The 7,535-nt window shown below is 37.5% G+C and overlaps 1 long non-coding RNA gene across 1 annotated transcript; it reads left to right on the top strand.

The window, feature by feature from the left end:
- Positions 1-1,182: 1,182 nt before the first annotated feature.
- Positions 1,183-3,002, top strand: LOC127800384 (uncharacterized). Its single transcript, XR_008022794.1, has 3 exons — positions 1,183-2,072; positions 2,281-2,377; positions 2,719-3,002. It is a non-coding gene; the product is annotated as an uncharacterized LOC127800384 (long non-coding RNA).
- The last annotated feature ends 4,533 nt before the right edge of the window (positions 3,003-7,535 follow it).

Here is a 7,535-nt window from a genome sequence, read left to right as displayed (position 1 = left end):
AGCGACAGATTTAGTGACGAGTACCTTTTCATCGCTAAAAGTGGTGTCGCTAAAATTTAGCGACGGGATTAGTGACGGGTATTTTTTAGTGACAGAATCAGCGACGGGGGTTGCACCCGTCGCTGATTAGCGACGGGGTTGACCCGTTGCTAAATTTGAATTATTTTATTTAATTTTATTTAGTTTTTTTTTTATTTTTTAGGGACGGGGTTGAGCCTGTCTCTAAATTTTAATTTTTTAATTTTTTATTTTTTAGCGACGAGGTATATCCCGTCGGTAAATTTTAATTTTTTTATTTAATTTTATTTTTATCTTTTAGTTACGGGTATGACCCCGTCGCTAAATTTTATTTTTTTAATTAATTGTTTTTTATTTTTTAGCGACGGGTGTTGTAATACCCCATGTTCGTATGAGGATGCCACGTAATTTTGATGAGTTTAGAATACCAAAAAATTGATTTTATAGCAATTTCAGGTACCAAATCAACTGCAGGGAATGCCTCGGAGTGAAATTATCTAAGGAAAATTATATGGTTTCGATGAGCGTATCGAGATAGGATTTATGGTATTGAAAGAAATCGGATCGGGAACAATTTTCGGTACAGCTAAAATACAGCTGTTATTTAGGCTATAAAACCGAATCGTTGTAGAAGACTCCCGAAAATCAACGGAAGCCTAGGGGGGCTCCGATTTTGCATAACGAGCAACCCTTCAGTGGTTTCAGGATGAAACGATAGCCCGGTGAGGGCATTGGGACAGAATCATCTATATCGAGTAAAATTTAAGTTATTAATTATGAATTCTCAGTATTAAATGCAAGTCTAATCGGTATTTGAGGGCATAGTTGCAATAAGAAAATTCTCAAGTGATATTAAAATAAATTAAGGATTATATGTAATTTTCTTAAGTTTAAATATGTAATTTATTAACATAATACATAATTGCACATATATATATATATACGCATGTGCGCGGCCAGCTTCTGAGAAGCATTAATGGCCGCGATTTTGGGCTGCAATTGGACGATCATGGTAGCAGGGTTTAAGGAAAATGGTTGCAGCGGGATTCACGGGGATTTGGCAGCCGATTTTAAGGGATTATGTTATTAATGTAATGTATAACATATATATATATATATCTACGTTCGTCCATGGCTGCCTATAAATAGGTAAGAAGATCGGTCGATTGAGGAGCACCAAAGCAAGGGAGATCGAGAGAGAGAGAGAGAGAGAAATCGGGTAAGAGAGTGAGTGGCCGAGGAATGGCCATTTCCAGCAACCATGGCCGAGAAGCAAAGCTTCGATGCTCGGCCATGGTGGTCAAGGAAGGAGGAGCAACAGGGGGAAGGCGCAACGGAGGATGGCGGTAACGTCCGGGCGGCTTGCGATGGCGTAAGGAAGCAACGGAAGTGACCGTTGCAGTAGCGAACGGCCATGGCAGCAAGCTCAGCGTGGCCATGGCCGACGCGCAGTGAACAGAGCCGCGAGCAGCGGCTGGGCGCGGCCGGCAGTGCTGCGCGAGCAGCCTCCAGCGAGGTCGGGGGCCGGTGCGAGGCCGGCGGGAGGCGCTAGCAGCGGCGAAGGCGTTGGCAAGGAGGCTGGAGACCTCGGCAGCAGCTGGTTCGATCGGCCATGGCAGCCATGGCTGATGCGCAGTAAGTTGCTGCGATGGCGGCAACAGTCGCGGCGGAGGGCGGTGGTGCGTGGCGCTCGGGTCCGAGAGGCCGAGGCGGCCGGCGGCGGAGGGCCGAGTGGCAGTTCGCGGTGGCGGCCGCGGCGGATGGAGCGCGCGGGAGCTACAGGCGCGGTGCAGAGGAAGAAGAAGGAGGAGAAGGGAAAAAGAAAAAGAAGAAAGAAAAAGAAAGAAAAAGAAAAGAAAGAAAAGAAAAGAAAGAAAAGGAAGAAAAAAAGAAAAGGAAATTGGGAAAAATGTTGAAAAGTCCTAGAAAAATTATGAAAATTAAGAAATGAAGATGTAATGATATCCCGAAGATTTTAGTGAGAAAAACAGCCCGGGCACGCGTTTCAAGGATTAGAGTACGCATACCGAAGAAACCGGAGATGCTAAGTTAAAGTGAGTAAAATTCCTTAGAGAATTCCAGAAATTCAAGAATATTATTTTATGAGTTGTTATAGTGAAATATTTAAGAAAATATTTTAGAAATAGTTAATCTTGATTTATTAAGGAAAAAATAGGAATAAATAGAGAGAAAATTATAGAAAATGCCAGAAATTATGGAAAAATAGGTTTTGATGTTTACTTAAATAATTATGGTGATTAGGATACGTTGAGGCTGAATTGAAGAGACTCGCGCAAATTTTGAGGTTGGCACGCAAATCGAGGCAAGAATTTCGAGGTAGCCCGATAAACTCTAAAAGGTAAGTGGTACTTCCTCGAAATGTTTTCATCATATTGACATACCCTGATATGTAACCATCACGTAGACCGCATACATGTCTATGAAATGCATAAGCACACGTTGATATTATTGATCACACGCATATGAGGCCGTAGGGGGTACGAACTGGCACCGCTGCCTTACCAAGGGTGCACCCATACACCCCGGCTTCGAAAGAGGTGGCCGCTAAAATGGTAGGTAGCATGAGGGGTGCAGTTGACACCTACGATGAAAGACATTGCATACATTCATGACATAACATTATGTACCCTTACTTAGATGGTTCATCATCTAACTTGGGTTCGCCCCTGGAACATTCAGCGTTCCAGTTGGGACTTGCAGAGATGATTCCGAGAATGGTGATATGTAGTAATGTGAGACGTCAAGAAGCGAGTAAATGTATCATGTTATGTTGTAATATGAGTAGTTTAAGAATTATGTACATTGTATTGTCAGACGCTTATGAATTAACTTTGTAATGAATATCATGTCTAGTTATTATTATATGAGCAGGTTCGATTCAGCTTCCGCTTTGTATTTATTTTCTAGTGTAGATATCTCGCACTAGATAAGGTCTTAGGGAATTTCGAGATAATGTAAAGAAAAAAAAAAAAAAACCAAATTTCCTAAGGCATAACACGCCTTAAAGAAGTGGGCTGTTATAGGTGTGAGCCCGTCGCTAAATTCAACCCAAAAATTCAATGCGCGCCAGCTCTCGACCTCCCATGTGCACCACGTGGTTGCGCCTTTGCTCGCTACGTAGCAACGCTGGATTTTACTCCCCAGCTATTATTCTCAAGCTTTCTACCGGATTCGAATCGCCAACCTCTCATGACCAAGTTTAATGTGCGAGCCAGTCGATCTGGAAGCCTTCTTGTTTATTGTTATAAATAAAATATATTTATAGTATTCTCTTTCAAATATTTTAGAATTATATTTATACACCAAAATTTTTTAAACTTATTTAATAATATTAATTTTAATATTTAATGTTTGTAAAGGGAAATGAATATTAATTTTAATTTTATTTCATTATTAATTCAAATAAAACTTTATTAATTATTATATTAGTAGTGAAAATTTATGTTTTGATTTTAATTTTAATTTGTAATATATTTAAAAATTATTAATTTAATTTTTTTTAATATTAATGTTAGTAAAAATTATTATGATATGTTTAAATGTAAAATTTTTAATTTTTACTTTTTTTTATTTTTTAGCGACTAGATTGGCCTCGTCGCTAAATTTTAATTAATTAATTAATTTTATTATTTTTTAGCAACGGAATTGGCCCCGTCACTAAATTTTAATTATTTTTGTTATTTTTTTTTAATTTTGTTTAATTTTTTAGAGACGGGGTTGAGCCCGTTGGTAAATTTGAATTATATTTATTAATTTCATTTAATTTGTCTAAATTTTTTAGTGATGGGGTTGAGCCTGTCGTTAAATTTGAATTATTTTATTTATTTATTTATTTATTTTTTAGTGACGGGATTGACCTGTCGCTAAATTTTAATTTATTTATTTTTTATTTTTTAACGACGGGTGTGACCTATCAGTAAATTTAAAATTTTTTATTTATTTATTTTTTATATTTTAGTGAATTTGAATTTTTTTATTTATCTTTTTTACTTTTTAGCGACGGGTAGACCCGTCGCTAAAAAATAAAAAATAAAAAAAATATAAAATTCAGCTACAGGTTACATGCATAACTAAAAAATAAAAAAAATTAAATAAAAAATTCAAATTGGCTAAAAAATAAAAAATAAAAAAAATAAATTAATTAAAATTTAATGATGGGTCAACCCCATTGCTAAAAAATAAAAAAATTAAAATTTAGCGACGGGATAAAAAAAAATTAAATAAAAAAAATAAAATTTAGCGACGAGGTCAACCCCGTCGCTAAAAAGTAAAAAATAAATAAATAACAAAAATAAAATTTACCCGTCGATAAAAAATAAAAAAAATTAAATAAAAAAATTCAAATTCGCTAAAAAATAAAAAAATTAAAATTTAGCGATGGGGTCAACCCCGTCACTAAAATATAAAAAAATTAAATAATAAAATTAAAATTTAGCACGGGGTCATCACCGTCACTAAAAAATAAAAAAATAAAAATTTAGCGACGGGGTTAACGAGTTACTAAAAAATAAAAAAAATTAAAATTTAGCGACGGGGTTAACCAGTTGCTAAAAAATAAAAAAAATTAAAATTTAGCGACGGGGTCAACCCTGTTGCTAAAAAATAAAAAAAAATAAGTAAAAAAATAATTTCGTCATTAAATTTAGGGATGGGTATTTCGTCGCTAAATTAAAAAAAAATTAAAAAAATTAGTGACGAAATTCCGTCTCTATTCGTCACAAATTAGCGACGGAATAATTCCGTCTCTAAATTTCGTCGCTCAATATGATTTTTCTTGTAGTGTGCGTTAAGTATTTTAAGCTTTAGGGTTGTTCTTACTTGTTTTGTGCTTCGATCCATTTTCTTACTTTTGCACTTTGATTTCATGTCATTGGCTCCCTAATTTGAGTGCGGGGAAAACCAGGCTCGAACCAAAAAGTGATGAGGATTTTGAAATCATGATAAACGTGTTGATTTCTAAAATGAGTAATTCTACCATATCAAAGACGTATCATTTCTGAAATGAGTGTATGCTTATTTATAAAGGAGTATAGAGTAATTCTAAGTAGTCTAAGATTCAAATTCTTACAGATAATGTCTATTTTGACATTCTGGAACCCGATAGGATTATTATTCTTATAGATGATATTTATCACAATATTTTGAAATCCTTTCAAAATTAGAATTCTTTATGGATAATTGCCTATCCCGTTTATAGAATGTTTGGAAGGAATTTTGAATATCATAGCTATTTAGTTTGCGCATTATAAGGACCCCCCATATTTAGGGAAATGTTTTGGTGGCAGTGTTACCTCGGGGGAAGGTGGGGTAAGGATGCCCCCTACGAAGTTTGGCTCTGGCACCTAGGCTAAGGCATGACAACCCTAGCCTCATCAAGCCCGCAATTGCATGGCATGGTTGCAGGTGTGTCCCTTTCCCCCCACGACTGTGTAGCTAGGCCTACAAGTGGCAGCCAATTGGGGTTGTGTGGCTAGGTCACGGGGGTTGCTCCCGTAGTAGCATGGCAGGGTCGCGAGGATGTCCCCCCTACTGCCACATGGCTGGGATTATTGGGGGCAACCCTCCATATCACGTGACTTGGGCCATGGGGGCTGTCCTTGTAGCTACAACGGGTGGGTTGCGAGAGTGTTTTTTGTAAGGGCCTTTTGTGGGCTTCTTTGCCAGCCTATGGGCCATATTGGACACTTGCCTCGGATTTCGTACAACCCCTCTATTGTTGTGTGGTCCTGGTTAAGCTGGGTTGATCTGTTTATTTTTCATCATTTTTCTCATAACACATTAATTGCTCCCCACTCTTTCATTTTAGTTTCTCATATTGAAGAGTAAATTTTGTTATGGCATACCCTTGCTTCTCTAAATTTTGTTATGGCATACCCTTGCTTCTCTTGCATTAACCATTTTAAGCTTTAAGGTTGTTCTTACTTGTTTTGTGCTTCGATTCATTTTCTTACTTTTGCACTTCGATTTCTTGTCATTAGCTCCCTAATTTGAGTGTGGGGAAAACCAGGCTCGAACCAAAAAGTGATGATGTAATACCCAAGAAATTGGGATTATTTGAGAATAAGTGTTTTATTAGAAAAATGAAATTTTGGGAAAGATTGGTATCTAAATAGTCCAAAAAATTGACCGAATTGACTGCAGGGAGTGCCCTAGAGCCGAGATATCTAAGGAAAATGATACAACATTAATGAGCATCTCGAGAAATGATTTTTAGCATCAAGAAAAATTGGATCAGAGATGATTTTCGGTACAACTAAAATGCAATTGCGATTTAGGTTACAAAATCGAATTATCATAGGGGGCTTCCGAGAAGTCAATGGAACTATGAGGGGATTCATATTTGGTATGTAGGATAACCCTTCAGTGGTTTCAGGAAGAAACGAAAAGGTTTTTGGCCAAAACGAAGATTCGGGCCTAAGTGCAGTTTTCTAAAATTGCTAGAAAGAGGTCGAAATGACATTTTTTTTGGAATCTTCAGTAAGGAAATGGAAGTCTTAGGACTTGAGGGACTTAATGGCAATTCTTCAAAACCCAAGGGCCTTTTGAAAATTGTCGAACTGGCATTTTATGAATTTAAGGAGTGAAAGTGTAATTTTCAAAAAAAAATATCCATGGCCGACCAACCTTCCAATCACCGAAGTCGGCCATGGGAGACCTAAGGAAGTGGATAAGGGGCCTTGGAGCAAGGCTAAGACAAGCTCCATGGCTGTCAATTGGCCAAAAATGGATTCGATTTAGCTAACTTTCGGCCAAAAGATTAGCCACTTTGATCGAGATTTTGAAAGCTCTTTCAGTGGGTTTTGGACCGACATGGGGGAGGTAGAGGCTCTAGGGGACTTGGGTTTATGGTGGCCGAATCTGGAGAAGTTTTTGGCTTCAAATCAAGGCCCATTTTGAACGAATTGAGAGACCAAACCATATGACTTTTCTTGCCCATGAGATGAGGATGATATCTGGAGAATTTCAAGCATTTTCGTTAAGGTTTGAGAGGTGTTTGAGGCTTCGCCGGAGATGGGAAACAGACCACTTGGCCGAACCTTCAAGCGGCTAGTTGGATGTGTTTCGGTGTTCCTTCCAGGCTGAAACCTAGATGAGAGCTTTCCAGAGGTGCAAAGATCCAAATTTTCCGGTGTGCTGGAGCCGTGGAAGAAGGCCGGCATGTGGGCTGCACACGTGGTCATCATGCGCAGCCCACTCACCCTAGCGCATGGGCATGTGCCAAGGAGGTAATTTCTGATTTTTTTTATAAATTCCTAAAAAATTATTTTGGGTATTTTGGTGAAAAAATATTTGGAAAAAGGTTTGTGTAGACATTTATTTTGGGATTTTAGTGAGGAAAAATAGGAGAAAAATAGGGAAAATTGAGAAAATTATGAGGAAAAATAGGTTCTGATGCCTATATGATGATTATGGTGCTTTTAGGCTTATGTGGAAGTGATTTGTGCATCTTTTGAGGTTGACCCAAAAATTGAGATAGGGCACGCAAATCAAGATGA

Source organism: Diospyros lotus, chromosome 4, assembly GCF_014633365.1.
Source record: "Diospyros lotus cultivar Yz01 chromosome 4, ASM1463336v1, whole genome shotgun sequence".
Classification (NCBI taxonomy): domain Eukaryota; kingdom Viridiplantae; phylum Streptophyta; class Magnoliopsida; order Ericales; family Ebenaceae; genus Diospyros; species Diospyros lotus.
The sequence above is the reverse complement of the archived record's forward strand: the minus strand, read 5'-3'. Positions and strand labels throughout refer to the sequence as shown.